The 22,599-nt window shown below is 42.0% G+C and overlaps 2 long non-coding RNA genes across 2 annotated transcripts; one reads left to right on the plus strand and one right to left on the minus strand.

Annotated features, from left to right (window-relative positions):
• The first annotated feature begins 1,079 nt into the window (after nt 1–1,079).
• LOC138972846 (uncharacterized) lies at nt 1,080–10,361 on the plus strand. The gene is made up of 5 exons (XR_011457779.1): nt 1,080–2,012; nt 3,514–3,627; nt 4,471–4,576; nt 5,331–5,483; nt 7,265–10,361. It is a non-coding gene; the product is annotated as an uncharacterized lncRNA (long non-coding RNA).
• A 4,197-nt stretch (nt 10,362–14,558) lies between these two features.
• LOC138972847 (uncharacterized) lies at nt 14,559–19,501 on the minus strand. The gene is made up of 2 exons (XR_011457780.1): nt 19,362–19,501; nt 14,559–15,987 (listed from the first exon to the last, which is right to left on the minus strand). It is a non-coding gene; the product is annotated as an uncharacterized lncRNA (long non-coding RNA).
• Nucleotides 19,502–22,599: the final 3,098 nt, after the last annotated feature.

Here is a 22,599-nt window from a genome sequence, read left to right on the forward strand (position 1 = left end):
ATTCTCTCTCTCTCTCTCTCTCGCTCTCTCTCTATCTCTCTCGAGGTATTACACACCGGTACGACCGAACATAAGGTATCAATAAACTCCTCTTGTGCAGCGGGTTGAAAGTATACCCTGATCCCTCGGAGATATACCTCCACTCCGGTCTGAACGACCTCACGTGACATGTTATATGGTAGAAGAGCATGCTGTCGCTTATTCTCCTTCTGAAGATGAGGTATACCCTCAGTTCGGTTAGACTGAAACGATGCTCAAGCAGTGGAATTTGTGTGTGGTTTGTTTCAGAGCAAAATGTTATTTTATCCAAACAAGAAGATATTCTCGCGCACCGCCTTGTTCAGGATATCCACAAGTTGACAATGATGTGTGCGAAATAAATAAACAATGAAACGAACCAGAACGGACGGACGGACGGGCAGACTGACGGACGGACTGACGGACGGACCGACGGGCAGATTGAGGGACGGACCGATCGATGGACGGACGGAGGGACGGGGGGAGGGGGGGGGGGGCGGCGGGAGGGGGGGGGGTGGCGTTACGGGTAACCCCTCCTGATCCGGTCCTGCAGGGTATTCCTTCAACCCTCTGCACAAGAGGAATCTATTCGGATACAGACTGAAGGACGGACGGACTGACGGACGGACTGATGGACTGACAGACAGACTGTCGGACGGACCGTATGGACGGACATACGGACGGACTAAAAGGACGAAGGAACGAATAAACGAAGGAAATAACGAAGGTCGGAACGAAAGAGCGAACGAACCAACCCACGAATGAACGAACGAACGAACGAACGAACGAGCAAACAAACAAAGGAACAACAAACAAATAAACAAGCAAACAATAAACAATAATTGTGTGCAATCTGGCCCATTTTCAGGGCATTTGTCAAACGTTTGGAGGAGGTCCACAGTTAGGCCTGGGTGGGGGGGGGGGGGGGGTTGTCCCACCAACAGGAATTCCCCCCCCCCCCTCTCCCCTGTATTGGGCCCTGCACAAGAGGAATTTATTGATACGGACTGAACTTGAAGAACGGATTGACTGACGGACCGACGGACGGACGCCGGGACTGACGGACGTACTGAAGGACTGTCGGACGAACTGTCGAACGAACGAACGAACGAACGAACGAACAAACGAACGAACAAACGAACGAACGAACTGACGAACGAACAAACTGACGAACGAACAAACAAACGAACAAATTAGCAAATGAATACATACATTCGCAGAAAGAAAAAGGCAAAAGGTACATTTGTGGAGTCAGTAAGGGGGGTGGGTGGGCTTCCGGAACCCAGGAACCTTGGGAATCCCCCTGGCCTAGAACACACACACACTGATCGACACTGACACACACACTGACACACACAACTTGACGAACGCACACACACACACACAATACACACACACACATCCACACCGGCACACACACACACACGCACGCACACACACACTGTGACACACACACGTAAACACACACACCGGCAATGACACTGACACACACACACGTACCGTACACACTGACGGGCACACTGCCGGGCACACACACACACACACACACACACACACACACACAAACACAAACACATACTGACATACTCGCAACTGACATAGCAGAGGGGGGTGGTAAGTCATTTGAACGTTTAATTTCTTTTGTCACAAATTTAACTACCCATCCGTTCCTTGTGTTTTTATTTTGAGATAGTTTTGTATTTTTAGTCACTGCAGCGAAGGGACATCACTCCCGCCACCTTATCTGTATCTTCTTCTGCTTGTTGTCGCAACACGTGTAGACCAGTCCAAATCGTCCAAATGTAGTGGTCATCTGCAGAGACGCCGCCGTGCCGTACAGCTTATCCTGGATGGGAGTCGGGATTCGCTTTTTTTGCACTGCCATTGATGCCAAGAACGGAGCAGCCAGGGTCATTTCAATTTTCATCCAGGAATGGCACAAGCGAGCCAAACCGGCCGATGGTCTTTCGACTCCATGGAGACAGCTGGTGAAGGTAATACTATTTTTATTCCTACATTCGTGTTGACGACAGAGTGCAACGTTTCTAAAATATGATCGGTGCTAACAGAGCAGCAGGAATATACGTGCCCTTGATGACTTGGTCACTTTCGGTTTCACGGTACCAGTAAAGTCGATCGAACCCCCCCCCCCCCCCCCTTCCTTTTAGGACCTAAACAAATCTGAAAAAATCAGGTCTTGAAAGGAAGAAGTCTTGAGATGAGAGTAAATATAGAGAGGTTGTGGACAGACAAATCTGAGAAAACAGGGTCTTAAAAGGGAGGGAGTCTTTAATCAGGGGATATTAAAAGTGTTGTTCCACTGTACTACCAAAAAGAGGGGATACTGTTTGATGTTACTGTAAAGACTTACAGTAACACTGTTCTCTCCGATTGCCAGTGTTTGTACTTTGAAACAGATTGTATGACCGGCACGGTTGGCCTTGTGGTAAGGCGCCCGCCCCGTGATCGGGAGGTCGTGGGTTCGAACCCCGGCCGGGTCATACCTAAGACTTTAAAATTGGCAATCTAGTGGCTGCTCCGCCTGGCGTCTGGCATTATGGGGGTTAGTGCTAGGACTGGTTGGTCCGGTGTCAGAATAATGTGACTGGGTGAGACACGAAGCCTGTGCTGCGACTTCTGTCTTGTGTGTGGCGCACGTTAAATGTCAAAGCAGCACCGCCCTGATTGGCCCTTCGTGGTCGACTGGGCGTTAAGCAAACAAACAAACAGATTGTATCCTGAAATTTAGCACTCCATGTGTTAACATTTCCACTTCCAGGTCTGTAGTGTGCAAACGTGTTGTCACTGTTACAGCTGAAATGAACTAACAAGAATACTAGTCTGATGTACATAAAATATGGGAGAGGTTTGGGGTCGGGGGTGGATGGCAAGCATAACATTGATAAATGACTATAGTTTTGCAGTGGTTTGCTCTCTTGTACTATGAGTGTTAACAGCAATTGTTTATAATTTGTTACTCAACTTACTGTAAGGACTATTACTATTAGCTTTTCTCAGCAACTGCAAACAATTGTGACTTAATTGCAAGAGCGCTTCATTTAACATTGGGACACTTCTTTTGGTTTTTTTAATGGCTATAGTGTAGAAACTAGAAATGCTGAGATACATTAATGTAGTCATGAACAACAGCAACAACAAAAACAAGAACATGTTTTGAATTCTGATAGCTAATGAAACTGACAGCTTGATTAGAAATAGAATTATGTAGTTTTTGCAATTGCTGACTGAGTTGCATCCTTTGGTTTTACCTTGCATTGATTATCACCTTTGCTGACAATTGACTCATTGAGTGCAGTATTGAGTAACGTATAGTTATTTTATTTCAAGTTAACTTCTGGCTCTGCATGGTGTTAATCCTACTCAAACTTAGTCAAAGTAAGGTATCATTATTTATGAATAATGTGAAGTTGAAGATACAAATTAATGAGAAAGTTTGTGTATTTTTCTGTACACTCTTGCTATTTACTGTTTCAGTGCTGAACCATTTGCTTGAATGCTTGATCAGATGATGACAGAGTGACACCTGGTGGTACCCAATAAAACTGCCTTTGCTGCTATAACTACAAGAAATTTCTACAATTCAGAACAGTAAGTGCATGAGGTTCCATTTTAAGCTGTCAAGAGTAAATCTCAGGAATAGATTAGAAGATTTAGTTATGTCACACATGTCTTGCTTTCTTGACTTTTCTCACACTCTCTTGTCAGACTCAGAGAGTGCATGATTGTACATTTTTTTTACAGTAATTTTTTATGTTCCTAATTGGAAAACAAATGTGTCATAATCTTAGTGTTTAGGATAACTATATGGCAGAGAGAATCATGGAAATGATTGGGCGATGGGGGTGTGTCGCTGGTGTGCAAGAGGGTGGGTGGGTGTGGAGAGAGTAGTGATGGTAGTCAACTACTAACTAAAAGATTACTGATTGCATACATTTAGTGTTTATTGATTTGGAGGGTGGGGGAGGAAGGCAAGCAGTATTATTACATGTGTATGGGTATACTAGTTGTGCATGTTCCAAATGGGGGTGGAGGTTGGCATGGCAAGCAATAGCTCAGTCGGTATAGTGGCCTTGAAACCGGTTGTGGGGATTTATTTCTCAGAATTGACGTTGTGCAGACTCTGCTTGGTTTCTGAATAGCTTATTAAGCCTGTGACTGTGTGCATACATAAAGATCTCAAGTTCACAGTTTCAGGGCTTGGAATTAATGGAAACATCAACACACATGTAGGAAAAACTCAAAAAAAGGAGGGGGGGGGGAGTTTGGTCCCACGGTAGTGTTTGAATGAAAGCAATCTTACTTTTTAAGAGGGTAATCTTGCAGGACTATGATTCTTACATTGGTAGTTGACTAGTGTAGTTGTGGTTTTGTACTAGTGAGGAATGTCATCTATGTCATGTGATTTCTTGCTTCTTCTTTTTGTGTGTGCAGCTAAAGATGTTGGACCTTGCCTACAGCCTAGTTTTGCATAGATCTCCAACACCGTGGCTTTACTCTGAGACACCTCAGAAAACACAGCCTTTTCTGCTGCTGAAAGGTAAACATTAGGTTAAATTTGTGTTTGTTTTGATTTGTATGTTTTCCTTTTGTAGTCTATGGCAGGAGATTTGTGCAGGTGTACAAATGGTAGAGGTGTCAGAGGAAATGTCCACTTGTTACTTGTCTCTATATCAGTATATATGTATCACAAATACGCATCAAATGTACTGATCAATAGAGACCACATGGACAATTTCAAGCACTTTTCTGCCAGGGGTAGGGTCAGCTATGTAAGAATCATGTCTTACTCTGTTCATGCAAAAATAAGGTTCTGCATTTGAATGAGTTTGAATCAGGCACCTGTGTTTTTGCTCTTGTTTGTGCCCTCTTGTGAACTGTTAACTTATGAACAACCACCCCAGCAAGCAACTCTTTACTGTTCTGAGCACAACAGAAGAGCGCATGGTCTGGGCATATGGATGGTAAACACATCTCATGCACAAGTACAGGCCTGAAAGTGGCGAGTATTTTCAATTACTCGCCATGGCGAGTAAAAATCATGTAAATGGTGAGTAGAAATGTTAATCTACTCGCCACATGCGAGTAAAGTTGATAAAACAAATGGTTGTTTTGACGAGTAAAGTTTCAGTAAATTATGAGAAGTACATGTACTAGCAGTGCTTCATTTTGTGGACTTTCAGTGCTGAAGTATGATTGTGTGGATTGATCATTTTGTATTCTGTTATTCAGATTGCCACTTGCTTTCTTTTACATATATTTACAAGATGGTGGCTGATTTGTGTGTGTTGCAGAACACAGGTCCATGAATAAAAGAACCCAGCTGGTATTCTTCATTCATGGAAAATGAAAGGAAATTTATCAGCCAGGATTCGCCACTCACTCTGCTAAGGGGGAACCCCGGTCAGCCCTACAGTGGATGAACAGCTTGGTCCTTGGAGGGAAAGGTAACTACTGCAGCACTTTAGAAGGGGTCTATGTCGACCAACAGTGGCTGTATTCCCTGTATGTTAATTTCCTGTACATATACAGGGAATATCAGGCATGAAAATTCTCCGTATTTTCCGTATTTTCCGTATTTTTGAAAAAAATAAACCGTATTTTTTTTATTTTCCGTATTTTTCCTTTTTTTTTTTAATTTTTTTTTTTTAATTTTTTAATTTTTCTATTTTTTTTTTTTTTTTTTCCTAGTCATAGTTATAGTAAAATAGTTTTGGGGCCATGTTTGAATCCAATTTTAAGGCTCAGATAGCCCCAGATTGCACCAAATTGCACCCTTGAAAAAAAATTTCCGGGGGGCCATGCCCCCGGACCCCCCTAAAAGTCTTGGCGATTCGCGCCTGCGAAACCTGGCGCTACGCGCCTGCGAAACTTGGCGCTACGCGCCTTCGAATTTTGTTTTCAGTATTTTTTTTTTTTTTCAGTTTTCATGCCTGGAATATACTTCCGTTAGACGCCATGGAGTTACTTCAAGCTTGTGAAAGTGATTCAATGGACGAGAGTACCAGCGAGGAAAACATAATACCAGGCTGTTGGGGGTGGGGGTGCAGATGTTTCTTTAACTAAATCCGTTTTGATAAACGGTCGAAGCATGTTTTGCTTGATTGGATGCCGCACGCGAATTCAGGATTTTAAATAGATTCTCCTATCTAACCGCAGTCACGCGCTTGGCGCAAGATTGTACGATATTATACTTCTTTACAGAAAATCCAACTGTATTCCCGGTACACAGGGAAAACACCTATGGCTATGGGGAATACACCTTCTTTTGGTCGACATAGACCCCTTCAACCTTACAATATGTGAATGTGTAGAATATTATGCTTTTGCTTAAAGCTTGTTACATATGACTAAGACAGAAATGTTAATCATTCCCTTGGTGCAAATCATAAAAAGAACAATAGCGATCTGATGTACTGTGGATCAATCGAGGAAAAGGTGTGTATGACCTAGAAGAAACTGGTTTTGAAAGTGCTGAGGATGGATGGAACATTGATGCAATATCATTTACTACATTGAACCTGGGTTTCAAACTGAAGTACTTTTTTATGCAGGGTTCGTACAGAGTCCTTGAACCCTGGAAAACTCCTTGAAAATTGGAAAACCTTTTCCAGGCCTTGAAAAGTGCTTGAAAATAGAGTTTTGTTAAATAGTCATTGAAAAGTACTTGATTTTTCCAAATTGTTGCCTATACATTTCGTCAGCAGCTTGTCTTATTTAAAAAAAAATGCAACCCCCTTTTTTTTCGTCAAATACAGTACACACATTTTGGGAGAATAAAAGATCGAGTGAAAACAAATTAAAGCAGACGAACTAACTATTACTAGTCACCTGTAGTTGCTTCCCTTCCTGAAGGTAAGCTTGGTGCTTTGCATTAAATTGGGGAAAATCATGTCCTTGAAAAGCATTTATTTGGTCCTGGAAATGTCCTTGAAAACTCCTTGAATTGTATCAGCTCTGCCCTGCAGGAACCCTGTTTATGCTTCTTGTTATATATATGGTCTCGATTGACTCCTGTGTTCAAGAGACTGTAAACAACCATAAACAATCTTGTGTTGTTATGTGGTGGTGGTTTTGCTGTTGTCTAGCATCTACCCGTAATTGGCTTTATCAAATGCACCAGAAACGAGCATGAGTTTGTCGGATTAGTGAACTGTTTGAAAAACTTTAATGTATTTGTGGTTGACAGGTTGTTATTATTTCTATATTGTGTTCTTCTTTTTCTCAGGTGGGCTGTCTTCTGAAACATATGAATCGGGAGCGTCACATCTTTCTTCCTGAGACATCCCCTCTTGAAAATGGTGTGGCGTTTAGCTGAATGGAAACGTGGCAGTGTCCTGTTTTTCATAGCTTCGATGCGCGAAGTTGGGGATTTCAGCAGAGAATTTATTGATTGATTAATTAATTAGTTATTTAAGCTCACCTCACTCCTTAGTGTTATTTAGGGGGATGGGGGGGGGGGGGGGGGTGGTGTTGGCCTGGATCTTGTTAGTGAACTTTCTTTCTGGCAACTCGCATCAGAAATTCCAGGTTTGCTTTCAAGGCAATAGACGGTTTTGGAAAATAATTCTGTTAGGATTATCAGCAGTCCGGAGGTGTAAAAATCCCTGTACTGCAGTCAGGTTTTTCAAAACATCTCGAGCACGCTCTACGCCTCTGACGGGCTGTATCCCACAATCGGGACAAACGACCAACTTGGATGTGTATGCCATGCGCACAATATGATACCCCTTGCCTTTAAAAATCAGCGGTCACGAGTTCATCACAGTTCAGAATTTGTTGTGTAAAAGATAGCCGCTGTCAGCTAGCCATTCGTGGCTCAGGTGATTATATTTAATACAAATTTAAAAAAAGGTTTCTTATGTAGCGCACGCCGCACAGCATACACATCACAGTCAGTCGCTTGTCCTGATCGCAGGATAGCGTGAAACATGCTCCGGGAGACTGCCAATAATCCTTACATAGTTATTTAAAGAAATTGTGTATTGGTACAGCATGTTATGCATGTACTAAGATAGCTATTTGTAAATATTTGGTAGATATTTATGGTGGTGTCCCGAATTGCTCCCTCCCAATTTGCCCCATCCCATATGGTCCCCAATTATTCTTGCATTTTGCTGTGAGTAACATAAAGGCATTTGTCTGAAGCGCATTTCCAAAAAGACCCCCCGCGGGTTAGGGGGAAGAATTTACCCGATGCTCCCCAGCATGTCGTAAGAGGCGACTAACGGATTCTGTTTCTCCTTTTACCCTTGTTAAGTGTTTCTTATATAGTCAATGTTTGTACAGATTTTAGTCAAGCAGTATGGAAGAAATGTTAAGTCCTTTGTACTGGAAACTTGCATTCTCCCAGTAAGGTAGTATATTGTACTACGTTGCAAGCCCCTGGAGCATTTTTTTTATTAGTGCTTTTGTGAACAAGAAACAATTAACAAGTGGCTCTATCCCATCTCCCCCCCTTTCCCTGTCGCGATATAACCTTCGTTAAACACCAATTAAAGAAAGAATTTCCAAAAAGCATAGTTACCATTTGTTTTTTTAAATCTGAATCCGTGACTGTTGTTCTTGAATACTCTTTCGTTTAGGTTTCCAAAAATGCTGATATAAAGGGGAAGGATAGTTGAAACTGTAACCGTTTACATTTTGCTCCCAGATTTGCAGTTGTTGTTTTTACTAGGAGTTTGGACGGGCTCGGTGTTCTTGTGGATAAGACATCGGCCTCCTATTCAGAAGGTCATGAGTCAAAATCGCGGCCGCCTGGTAGGTTAAAGGTGGAGAATTTTCTGATCTCCAAGGTCATTGCTTATGTGCAGACCTGCTAGTGCCTTATCCTCCTTCGTGTGTACACGCAATCACAAGACCAAGTGCGCACGGAAAAGATCCTGTAACCCATGTCAGAGTTTGATGGGTTATAGAAACACAAAAATACCCTGCATGCTTCCCCCGAAAGCGGCGTATGGCTGCCTGAATGGTGGGGTAAAAACGGTCATACACGTAAAAATCCACTCGTGCAAATTTGTGAGTGAACGTGGGAGTTTCAGCCCATGAGCGAAGAAGAAGAAGAACTATGAGTTTTACTCTTTTAAAAAAATTATTTTCAAATTCGAAGATTGCCACAACAGTAGTCTATCTCATCCGACTTGAACCCTTCAGACTCCCTGTACATGTACTTGCAGTTTAAACTCATATTTTGTCTGAGAATAGTTTTCAAATGCAAAGTCCTTCAGAAAAACTGCGAGATAAAAATCTGGAGTGCTAATATCGTGTTGGTGTATCGTGTCAGTGGCCGAGTGGTAACGCACTTGCGCTCGGAAGCGAGAGGTTGCGAGTTCGACCCTGGGTCAGGGCGTTAGCAATTTTCTGCCCCCTTTCCTAACCTAGGTGGTGGGTTCAAGTCTTTCGGATGAGACGAAAAACCGAGGTCCCTTCGTGTACACTACATTGGGGTGTGCACGTTAAAGATCCCACGATTGACAAAAGGGTCTTTCCTGGCAAAATTGTATAGGCATAGATAAATTTTCATAAAAATGTCCACCAAAATACCCGTGTGACTTGGAATAATAGGCCGTGAAAAGCAGGATATGCGCCGAAATGGCTGCGATCTGCTGGCCGATGTGAATGCGTGATGTATTGTGTAAAACAATATTACATCTCACACGGCATAAATATATCCCTGTGCCTTGAATATGTGCGCGATATAAATTGCATAAAATAAAATTAAAATAAAATCCCCGAGCTTAGAACTGTACCCACAGAATACGCGCAATATAAGCCTCATATTGATTGGTATGTAAGAAATGTTAAAGTCCTTTGTACTGGAAACTTGCATTCTCCCAGTAAGGTAGTATATTGTACTACGTTGCAAGCCCCTGGAGCAATTTTTTGATTAGTGCTTTTGTGAACAAGAAACAATTAACAAGTGGCTCTATCCCATCCCCCCCCCCCCCCCCCCCCCCCCCCCCCCCTCTTTCCCCGTCGCGATATAACCTTGAACGGTTGAAAACGACGTTAAACACCAAATATAGAAAGAAAGAATAATCTTTGAACAGCATTTGGTTGGAAAATGAAAGTCTTCACAAAGCTATCTTCTTCTATTTGTGTGGGTTAATATAAATAGGATTTAACATAACAATGTGGTACTGGTATGGGTTTTGTAAAGTGATTACTCAACTTCTGTGAATTGTACCTTCGTGGTGATCATGCTACACACTGGGTAATTCAAGCACAGAAAATAATATTTCTTAATAATTTGGCCTTATAAATGTACTCCGTGACTGTATTTGTATATGGTGAAAAGGAGAAGATATAAAATTTGTGAAATAGGACTTCGTATTTGGTTTTGTCATAATGAATTTGTTGTTTCTGTGTGTGTGTGTGTGTGTGTGTGTGTGTGTGTGTGTGTGTGTGTGTGTGTGTGTGTGTGTGTGAGAGCATGCATGCGTGCTTATGTGTGAGTGCACAATTGTGTGTGTGTATTAATCCAGCAGAAACAGCTTCTCTTCCATACATTTGAATCATTTATATTGATACCACATGGAGACTATTCTGAACACACAAGCGTGGTTTTCTCTCTACAGTGCTTTTCCTAAAGTTAAATATTGAATTTTTGAATTTAAAAGTTTTTGGCACACCACTTTAAGATAATGCTCAAGGAAAATAAATAGTCTTCTTTTTTCATTAACGCTTTTTCTCACAGTGATGTGTCAATATCTCAGACGCAAATCCAGAGTCATGCACCGTTTTATGCTTGGGAAGCGCACTATACTCACTTTGGTAACGGTCACTGTTAGAAACATGCATACCAATCAATCAATTAAGCGAAAATGAATGATAAGATTCGATTATGTTCTTTTTGTGCACAGGCGGTTATATACAAACGTGCATAGTGTCAAAAGAAATCACACACACACACACACTGAAAGTATGAAGAAGCCCCTCCAACTTTTGGTTGAGTTTGACTGCATTACCTTGAGGAGACTGACGACACTTCACAATGGAAAAAATAATAACTTTTACATTTCAGTGATTTGTTTTAAGTACAAAAGTACAAGTGAAAGTAGAAATAAATTAATGTGACACTATCCCGTAATCACATATCAGGGTCAACTATAATCAGTCCATTGGTTTACAAAACTTTATTCAATTTGTTATCATGACAGAAACAATGCATTGTTTTTTTAAGATAACTCAAGCATAAATGCTTATTTTAAGTCATCCTGGTATGTACATAACAAAGTTTAGCATGATGGCGGACTAGATACATTTACTCATTTCAGACAACGAAAACAAACAGACAAACCTGATGCGCAAGCAATCAAAAAATGGAGGGGGTGGTAGTACAAAACTTGGTGGGGGTAAAAACAAGAAACAAAAAGAAATGGGGTACGAGAGAACAGAATTCAGCATAAGGGGGGAAAAAAAGGACGACGAAGACTTGGAGCGCCAGAAATGTTGGAAGAGTGGGTCACGTCACAATAATATTAAATGCACAGAAGACACACACGCAAAGTTAATACATTTTGTGATCGGCGAAAATGGCACTAAATTACATAACGATTGGGCCATAATCGATAAGTCGAAACAAGGACACAAAACACGAGAGAAATTACGAAGAACAATTGGTCAGGCAGCATTTGTCTCATGACAGTGTCAAATGAACATTACAGTGAATAAAATGTAGAGGCTCATGTACGGAACATGCCTGGTTGTCTTAATAAATTCTTGTACAGTTATGAATATGGTCTGATTGACATTCCGGGAATATTGCGGGATGCCTTTCAATAATATTTCAATAAACTTATAATCAGTTATCAATTGACAATAATCGTACATCTCTACACAAGGGTCAATGCAACAAATAGTGCTCAGCAGTCTCCCTTGGGTAACCGCACTCACATTTGGGGCATTCCTTGAGGTGCCGCTGACATAAATCAAAATTCAAATCACTCATACCAATACGCAGTCTGCAATTATGGACTTTTTCAAATCTATCTCCAAAATAATAATGACATGGTACTTTAAAATCAACGTTGATTGCAGTAAAGTAATTGACTGACAATTAGGGTTGTATGTGGGGTGCCTAAAATTTGAACTTTTCTTATTCCCGAATATTTTTTGTGGGCGCAGAAGCACGGGGCAAATGGTATTGTTTTTTTCTGGAGGGGGATCAGACAATATAAAACCAATTAGAGGCCGAGTTGCCTGACAGAAAGGCCAATTCTAGCCCCAGTCCATGCCGGTTACATGTAATTAGCTATGCACACATTTGAGATCGATACCCAACCTTACTGAGCATCAGTTCTTTGCGTTATTTTAATTTTCTTGTTTTTCTTTAAAATAAAAAAGGGAATGGTTTTATTGATGTCATTTTATTATGTCATTATCTAGTCAGCATAAATGACTTTTGTGGATACAGGAGAAAGTGTTAAAATGTGAAGATTTCAAGTGTGGTTTGTGGTCATCTGCTCAGTTGACCACTTAAAATGTTGTTTCATTTGATGATACGTTTTGTTTGGTGTTCCCGCTTGAATGTGACAGTAAGTTGTACAATGTTACTCTGTGTGTGTGTGTGTGTGTGTGTGTGTGTGTGTGTGTGTGTGTGTGTGTGTGTGTGTGTGTCAGTGTGTGTCATGTGTGTGTGTGTGTGTGTGTGTGTGTGCGTGCGTGAGTGTGTTTGTGTGTGTTGGTGTGTGTGTGTGTTTGGTAACCGGCTTTGTACAGCGGGACCACCTTATTTTGTCATGTATTTTTATTCATTCTGGAGCTTTATTAAATAAACTGCCCATTTCAATCACAACTCTGGTCTGGTCTTATTGTCAGTGTTGCATAAATGATTGTATGTGAGCTTGTGAACATACAAAGAAAAAAGAAAGAAACATTCTGTGTCGAAATATCTTGACTAAAAATCAGGCGGAAGACTACACCTGTTGCATTTCCTATTATGCTCAGGCAATTATAACTGAGGGCGGAAGCGACAATGATTCGTTTTCCCCCCAGATAACATTAATTTGTAGAGACGGAAAAGGAACACGCACATTCTGGAACTGATTTGTGTAAATAACTGAGAGGGTGTTTTGTCTGTTTTGTGAAACGGTCCTCACACATTTGCAAAGTTCCACAGTTAGGCAGCTGAATTAAAGCATTACATAATGCATAGTGTAAACTCTAGGCCTACTTCAAGGTCTTATTACTTCAAGATGCATACACGTGCTGTTGTATCTGTTAGTGCTTGCCGGACACCAGTGCTGATTAAAATGGCTTAGATTGTTACTAATTTGAAACTACAGTATGTCCTTTTACGCGTTGTGGCAACTGAATTTTGTTGGTACCGATGATTTATACAAAGACTTTTATCACAGGTTTCTTCCATATCAAACATTTATACTTACCTTCAAGTTCGAGTTTACCTTTACTTTCACGAGGAGAGTCTGTGTGTGTGTGTGTGTGTGTGTGTGTGTGTGTGTGTGTGTGTGTGTGTGTGTGTGTGTGTGTGTGTGTGTGTGTGTGTGTGCGCGTGCGTGTGTGCACGCTTAAATATTCTTGATTTTTGAACATAAGCAGTTTATCTGTCATGGAGTTGTGTGTGTTTTCATGTCTGCGTGTTCTTTTCCCCCTCCTTCCTCCTCTCGGCAGTCCGGCTTCAGTCATTTTATTCCTCCCCTCAAAGCAGACAGCAGCATTGTGTTAATGTTCAGAACTTTGCCAGGTTTTTTGTTTGTTTGTTGTGCTTCTTTAATTTAGGTTTGTTGTTTGTTTAAAACACTCAAACATACGCACACATCCACACGCACACTTTTACTTTTTAAGTTATAATAAGTATTGCATTCAGCCACGGTTTTTTTTTCTCAGTTGATATTCTGATTTTTGCCATTTTTTTGTGTAATTTGTTTTTGTTGTGCTTGTTTGATGTAGGTTTGGTGTTGTTTGTCGTTGTTTGTTTAACACACACTCAAACACACACTAACCAGACACACACACACACACCACCACCACCACCACCACAAGAATAGGTTTACACTCACTTTTTCCTCCACGTTTTAATTTTGGCAATATCATTAACCCAGGATTGCAAAGCAGGGATCATTTGTCAATTTCATAACAACGTACATACAATTTCAGCTGGTCACTTCAATAAAATGTGCATCATCACAGGTTTCTGCTGGAATGACAGTGTCTTATCTGTCAACACAAAATACACACACACAAAATGAGTGTGATGCTGTATGCCTCCTAACAGATCCTAACTTCACCCTCCAAACCTCCCTGCAGATGTATGTTCTGTGCACAAAAATAACCTTTTAAAATATACAAAATGCAGACGACATTTCTACATTTGTAGTTGTGCTGCAGACCTGTTTACCCCCATAAGTGTTTTGGAGTAATGCTCAGCCCCAAAAATAGTAATCCTGGTACAAAAATAGTAATCATCCAGCATTCGTCGCCAATTACAACGCACATGACAACTGTGTCTGCGAAACGCAATCATGCACATATATCCATCATTCACAAACAAAACACATCAGTCAGTTTTTGTAGTCATCATAATGTCAAAGAAGATTACATCAAAAGCACATGCATCACTGATTCTTTTTCTTTTGCTCGTAGTAGGCCTTTTTCAGTGTGTCAAGCGCTTCTCTACTGTACTTGCGCTTGCTGAAGGTACTGAACTTGTCAAATTCAGGTGCACGGAGCCCCTGGGGCTTTTAGTCATACCTCAGGCAGCTATCTATTAGAAGAACTACCAAGTTTCATTGACTTGCACCCAAAGAGTCAAGAACTGCGATTTTTTTACGAATCAATTTCGTACTCGGACCCGGCTGGTCTTGACCTATTTTTGGATCTAAATTTAGATCAGGTAGATCACCACATCATGCACAAAAAGACACGTCACTAGCAAACTATGTCAGACATCATCATGAGTTTGTATAAAACAAAATGGAGGCCGGAATCACTCAGTTGAATCGAACTCCGACCAAACACCACGTAATAACTAGGTTAATTTATGCACTCGCGTGAACAAGAAACTGTCGAGCTTCACAGATGTCGTCGTTGGGTAGTTTTACTACCATAGGAGGATTTTTGAACTGTAAATGCACTCAGCTGCAACAAAAACGCAAAACGAAGGCTGTAAGCTGCACTGTGCCTTTAAGTAGCTCAACACAATGATCGCAGCCCAGGGTGCTAACACAGTTTGGAAGGTCAAGGTTTTATAGTATGCTTCACTAACGGGATCTTATAAAAAAAGCTAAAACATTTACCACTGAAGAAAAACCATCTCTGAACAATTCAAAATTGTCACACTACTAGTTTTACATTTTAAGGATCTTGCCTAGTGCACATCTTTTTATTATGAAACATTTGTATTGTAAACAAAAGAAAACACAATGTCTTGTGATCTGTAAATGTTCTTAATACAGGGAACTTTATACATTGTTCAAGTGAAGTACTGTACAGCCTATTTAGCTTGTTCATTTTCTCCCTATAATCTGCTACAATTCAATAAACTGCTGTAAACTTGTGTGCCCTTAAAGTAGATTTATGTCCTTCTGTGTGGGCACCTTCTTCTTCTTCTTCCTCTTCAGTGTTCAGTGTTTGCATTTGGATGTGTGCTCTCTGGCCAAGTCTTGTTGCACAGGGGTACGGGTGGCAAGAAAAGGCCACCCTCTCAGAACGTGTTGCAGAGTCTGTTCTTCCTACCCTAGCCACAGTCGCACGCTGTAGGTGCAAAACCTATCCTTTTGATGTGTACCTTCAGACAGCAGTGTTCTGTGCAAAGGCGAAAGATGGCTGTCTGTTCTGCGTGAGTAAGATGGGGCTATGGTCTTGAATGAGCTGGTAGCTGTCTGTCTTTAAAAAAAAAAAATAAATAGACATCAAAGAAGCTGCAGCACCAGCCAAGTGTTGACTGTTTTCTTTATGCGTAACCTGGTCCTGGCAGTAGCTGTTGTCCATCTGTAAACAAGCAAGATCATTATTATAATATATTGATGGTGTATTTGTTTTACCCAAAAGACGATTAAAATAACATTTAATTTTTGTTTTAGTTATGTGGCATACATGCAGTGGAACGATCATATCTTGTGATATCTTCCCTCTGAGAAAAAAACTACTATTCAAAATGTACTTTTACATACTTTTTTGTTAACTTAGGCTTTTGAAGATCCACATCCAATCCTGCCACAATGTAGGCACAATCATAGGCTAAAATTGTCAGGGTTATTTACCATCGAACTGTCCTCAACATTCTATGCTGACACACACACATGCACACACACACTGGCACAGACACATAACTTGACTTCACTTAGGAAGGTTATGTGATGCTTAAATCATTTGTCTTGCCACTAGTTCATCACAAGTAACCACTGTGTTTATTGCTGGTATGTGCTTAAATGGAGGGATAGTCTTATCCCATGGTAAAACATTTTTTTTTTAAAAAGCCTGGCAGGTGATGTGAGATGTGAGCCAAACTGTGTTCACGAAAAGCAGCCGGCCTTTAATAACACAAAGCTGCCTCTGTACACAATTCTGCTTTTACACATGCTATCCCTTAACTTGGATTCATACCAAAAATCAAGCCTGGTTTCATAGGAAACAGTCAGAATGTTGATTCAGCATTTAGAATGATAATCTTATTTCATGTACACGCCTTGGCAAATCTGACAATTAAGTAAGCAGAAGTTTTCTTCACGGGACGGATTTGCTCATTTTATTATGTAGCAATGCACTTCACTTGGTCACATACACCCCCCCCCCCCCCCCCCCCCCCTCTGTGCACAGTGATAGTTTTAAACAAGGAATTCTGTAAACACAGGGGTGGTCAAATACACCCCCCCCTTCCCTCTGTGCACAGTGATAGTTTTAAACAAGGAATTCTGTAAACACAGGGGTGGTCAAATACACCCCCCCCTTCCCTCTGTGCACAGTGATTGTTTTAAACAAGGAATTCTGTAAACACAGGGGTGGTCAAATACACCCCACCCCCCCCCCCTTCCCTCTGTGCACAGTGATAGTTTTAAACAAGGAATTCTGTAAACACAGGGGTGGTCAAATACACCCCCCCTTCCCTCTGTGCACAGTGATAGTTTCAAACAAGGAATTCTGTAAACACAGGGGTGGTCAAATACACCCCCCCCCTTCCCTCTGTGCACAGTGATAGTTTTAAACAAGGAATTCTGTAAACACAGGGGTGGTCAAATACACCCCCCCCCCCTTTCCCTCTGTGCACAGTGATAGTTTTAAACAAGGAATTCTGTAAACACAGGGGTGGTCAAATACACCCCCCCCCCCCTTCCCTCTGTGCACAGTGATAGTTTTAAACAAGGAATTCTGCTGTAAACACAGGGGTGGTCAAATCCACCCCCCCCCCCCCTTCTCTCTGTGCACAGTGATAGTTTTAAACAAGGAATTCTGTAAACACAGGGGTGGTCAAATACACCCCCCCCTTCCCTCTGTGAACAGTGATAGTTTTAAACAAGGAATTCTGTAAACACAGGGGTGGTCAAATACACCCCCCCCCCCCCTTCCCTCTGTGCACAGTGATAGTTTTAAACAAGGAATTCTGTAAACACAGGGGTGGTCAAATACACCCCCCCTTCCCTCTGTGCACAGTGATAGTTTCAAACAAGGAATTCTGTAAACACAGGGGTGGTCAAATACACCCCCCCCCCCCCCTTCCCTCTGTGCATAGTGATAGTTTTAAACAAGGAATTCTGTAAACGCAGGGGTGGTCAAATACACCCCCCCCCCCCTTCCCTCTGTGCACAGTGATAGTTTTAAACAAGGAATTCTGTAAACACAGGGGTGGGACTCTCTTGTGATGAAAAAGGAGGAAATCCCTTTTTTTCCAGGGGGTTCGGGGGCATGTTACCCCAAATTTTGGTTAAATGGTACATTAAAATCTGTGCAATCTGACAAAAAAGACATTCTCCACACTCCCCAACCTCCCCCCCCCCCCCCTCAAAATTACTATTAGTTATCAGGAGTTTTCAGTCAGCACAATTTAACTCTCAAGCCTCCAGTGTTCTGTTTCATCTCCACGTCACTCCAAATCATTCAGTCAACAAGTCATAGATATTGTAATGAAATGTGACGCGGAAAAATAGATTACTCCAGCAGAATTCGTAAGTTGTGTCCGCGGAAATCCGCGGAAAAGTCCCACCCCTGAAACAGCACTGCATGGTGCCTTTTCCAGAAATAAATTCATCAAAAAATGTCAACTCACAACAGCAAGAGTCAGTGTGTCGATTGTTCATATGTGACAAAGTTGAGGGATGAGCTTATCCTATCTTAAAGCCTGGCCAGAACTGAGACGGTGACGAGAAGTAGTGTGCCTATAATGACACAATGCTTTCTTCGTAACCAATTAGATTCAACATCTCAGATCTGGTCAGGCCTATACAAATGCCATCTCTCAACTTGGTCCATACAAAAATCATGAACCTGGCTTAATTCTGTACAGAGTGGGAATTTGTTTTTCTCTTTTTCGAAATCCAAAATAAGCAAAATCAGGTCTTAAAATCAATCAATCAATATGAGGTTTATATCGCGCGTATTCCGTGGGTACAGTTCTAAGAGCAGGGATTTATTTTATCTTTTTATTTTATGCAATTTATATCGTGCACATATTCAAGGCGCAGGGATTTATTTATGCCGTGTGAGATGGATTTTTTTTTACACAATACATCACGCATTCACATCGGCCAGAAGATCGCAGCCATTTCAGCGCATATCCTACTTTTCACGGCCTATTATTCCAAGTCACACGGGTATTTTGGTGGACATTTTTATCTATGCCTATACAATTTTGCCAGGAAAGACCCTTTTGTCAATCGTGAGATCTTTAACGTGCACACCCCAATGTAGTGTACATGAAGGGACCTCGGTTTTTCGTCTCATCCGAAAGACTAGCACTTGAACCCACCACCTAGGTTAGGGAAGGTGGGAGAAAATTGCTAACGCCCTGACCCAGGGTCGAACTCGCAACCTCTCGCTTCCGAGCGCAATTGCGTTACCACTCGGCCACCCAGTCCAAGTCCAAATGGAGCAAGTCTTAAAATGGGAGTGAATTTACAGATGTTATGAACAAGAAGTCTGCGAAAACAGGGTCATTAATAGGAAGGAGTCTTAGATTGGGGTGTCTTAAAAGGGGCAGGGGTGGAGGCCACTGTAATGACCATGAAATAATCAAAATAATACTATCAGTCATCTTATTCTCTACCAAATTTCTAGAGGTCAAGACAATGATACAGATTATTTACTTGTGTCACTGTTAGTGTCATTCTATGAATAACAGACCGATAGAAAGAGAGCTCTGTGTCTTGTACCTGGGTTCGTGCTCAGTTGCTTGAAAATTGACTTGTCAGAGGTTCTTCTTCAGCCTTACACCAGCCTACAGCGGTAGCTTCTACTTCACCAAACTTTGTTCTGAAACAAAACAAATAAAACACATCTTCAGGGTCAAGCATATGTATCAAATCATGATCACACAATTAAACCTTCTTCTTTGGTCAGTACTATTGAAGATTTGTTAATTGTTTCTTGTTCACAAAAGCACTAATCAAAAAATTGCTCCAGGGGCTTGCAACGCAGTACAATATATTACCTTACTGGGAGAATGCAAGTTTCCAGTACAAAGGACTTAACATTTCTTACATACTGCTTGACTAAAATCTTTACAAACATTGACTATATTCTATACAAGAAACACTTAACAAGGGTAAAAGGAGAAACAGAATCCGTTAGTCGCCTCTTACGACATGCTGGGGGGCATCGGGTAAATTCTTCCCCCTAACCCGCGGGGGGTTGTACAAGATAATTGTCACGATCGGGTGACAGAGACCAAGAAAGCGTCACTCAGTGGAGTGCCTGTTCTGGGTCAATGTATGATAGAAAGCGCCTGTGCGTGATATTGGACACAGCAGAGTTTTTGCTGACAGTGCTCCCGAGCACGGATGTTTTGAAACGCACGAGCTTCACAGTGCAGGTTTCTGCTGTCATAGGGCTGACGGTTTTTTTCGCTGACAGCGCGCACGGGATTTTCAGGGATTGAGTTTCTCGTGTCTTTTTCCTGCTTGGGGAGGCAAAACTGTGTATAGCTGGACTGGTTTGGTGACAAGGTCAGTCACGTGTATTTGGCTAGGGGGTCTGTCAGAGACTCAAGGACGACACACTTGACACCCAGCGGCAGAAGGGGAAGGACCTAACACACAGTTACTAGAGTATGATGGTTTTTCACCGAGTATCATATTCGGCACTCTAGGGGAACTTCCACAAGTTATTCCTTTCCTCTGCCACGTATTTTGCTGAGGACAAGTCGTCACATTTCCTTCGTCGGCGATGGCTTTCGCATAAGGATTCGACAAGGGGTTCTGGACGTTTTGGGTCACTGTTGACGAACAGAGACTGTTCCAGGGAGGAGGCGGACTTTGCTTCCATTGAGAGTTACAATCATAGGCTTTTGAGGTAATAAATCATTATTTAACGCTGTTGATGAGTCTGTGTTGGGGAATGAAATACTCTCTGTTGTTCTTTCCAGGTTAGCGCATAATTTACTCTCTGTGACGCTAAAATACTAATCTGTATATGGTTTTTGCAGATAGGGAGAGAAGGACGGAAAATGGCTGTTTTGTTGTTGTAAAAAGTCAGTTTTGTGCAGGCCCACGTGCTCGATGAGATATTTAAAGATGACATGTTTTAAGGTGGTGGGTGAGGGGTAGCTGACATGTTTAGTGCACCGATGCTTTCTGTTTGCAGCCTTCCTTCGTTCGTTCGTTTCGTTCGTTCGTTACGTTCCCGTAACATCGGCACGGCTGACTCTGGCGGGAACTGTTGAGGCTACGCTAACCAGGAGACCGGCTAACCAGGAGACCGGCTAACCAGCGGACCGGCTAACCAGCGAACCGGCTAACCAGCGGACCGGCTAACCAGCGAACCGACTAACCAGCATACCGGCTAAGCAGCAGCAGCAGAGATAAAGCTAAGTGCACCATGTCGTACGCACCCCGTTGACCACCGTTGTCTTTTCGTATCTATGATTTCATTGGAGTAGTGACAACGTGGGGTGGTGACACTTGCATGAACTAGAGCTTTTCGAACAGAACATTCTCATTTAACTATATTTACACGGGTTCAGCGTGTTCCTATAATTTTCTACATACTACTGGCATTTTGTCAGTGAACACTGGTTTTTTACGTGTTGAGAACGTAAAAGGAACATATTTTGAGTGAAGGCTCGAGGGAGGTGGAGAGTTTATACATAAACAGGCGTCTGAAACTTATACTTTTGTTGACTCTATTTAATTGTATGCCTGCGAGAGTGGATCGTGGTGTGGTTAGTTAATTAGTAGTAATTAACCGGTTCATAATCACCTTGAGTGATATATTGAAACGTGACACATGGGGGCCAAGCCGGGATTTACTCAGTTAATTTCCAACTGATAAAGACCCACCAATTAAGGATAACTAAGAGCAGATAATCTCGTCAGTGCTCGACTTATTTTCTGCTTGGTGCTACCCTTTTTTGTATAGTTTTGATCATATACCACACCTTAAGCGATTCACATCTTGCAGGAAATGTAAATTGTAATTTGTGAGTTATTGTATGCGCTAACTGTGATTATTTCCCTTTCCTTTGTTTGTGAATCTTTGTTGTTGTACGTTCAGAGTTTTCCGTTGCAGAGAGCTGAGCAGGGTTAGCGGATTTGTTATTCGTTTTACTCAGTTTTCTCTACATTGTTGTTTCGCATTCTGTAACAGGTTACATTTCTACCGTCTTGTTTTACTTGGATTTTTCTCCATATTTTGACTTTGTTGGAATTTTGGGGGGGAAGGGTCCGAGGACTTCTGTCCTAACCAAGGCTGTGGGAGACACTCTGTTTCACCGCAAAAAGCAGCCGATAAAGTAGGCCACGGCTGTGGGAAACACTTTGTTTCACCGCAAAAAGCAGCCATAAAGTAGGCTACGCGTTTTGTTCTACACCGTTTGGATTTTTCTTCTGCATTTTCCGGTTGCTGGATTTTTGTATCCACCGCTTTCGTCACCGCGTGTTCTAGCTATAGCTGCGTTAGACTTACTTTGGTAATAAAGCTTTGCTAAAACTAACCATGGCTACAGGGGGATCTCCTACGAAGAGATTAACTTTTGAGACTCCTGGTAGCGAGGAACAGACAGAGCGAGACGCACGCGTTAGAGCGCGTAGTTTGCTTAAACGCAAGGAGCTGGAACGTAGGGAAGACATAGAGCGACAGACGAGAAAAGAAGAGCTTGACAGACAAGAACGACAGGCCGAACGTGACCGACAGGACAGGAAAGACGAACGAGACAGACAGGAAAGAGAACGGAAAGACGATCTTGACAGACAAGAAAGGGAACGACAGGCCGAATGACAAGGACGAGCTCGACGACTTTTTACGCCGGTTTGAGCGCATTGCATCTGACCAGAAGTGGGAAGAGGCCACGTGGGCTAGCCGCCTTAGCACCTGCTTAAAGGGACGCGCATTGCAGCTCTACAACGCTTTGGAGGACGACGAGGCGAGAGACTATCAGGCACTTAAGAAGGCGTT

The sequence above is a fragment of the Littorina saxatilis genome, linkage group LG8 (genome assembly GCF_037325665.1).
Source record: "Littorina saxatilis isolate snail1 linkage group LG8, US_GU_Lsax_2.0, whole genome shotgun sequence".
In the NCBI taxonomy this organism is placed as follows: Eukaryota; Metazoa; Mollusca; class Gastropoda; order Littorinimorpha; family Littorinidae; genus Littorina; species Littorina saxatilis.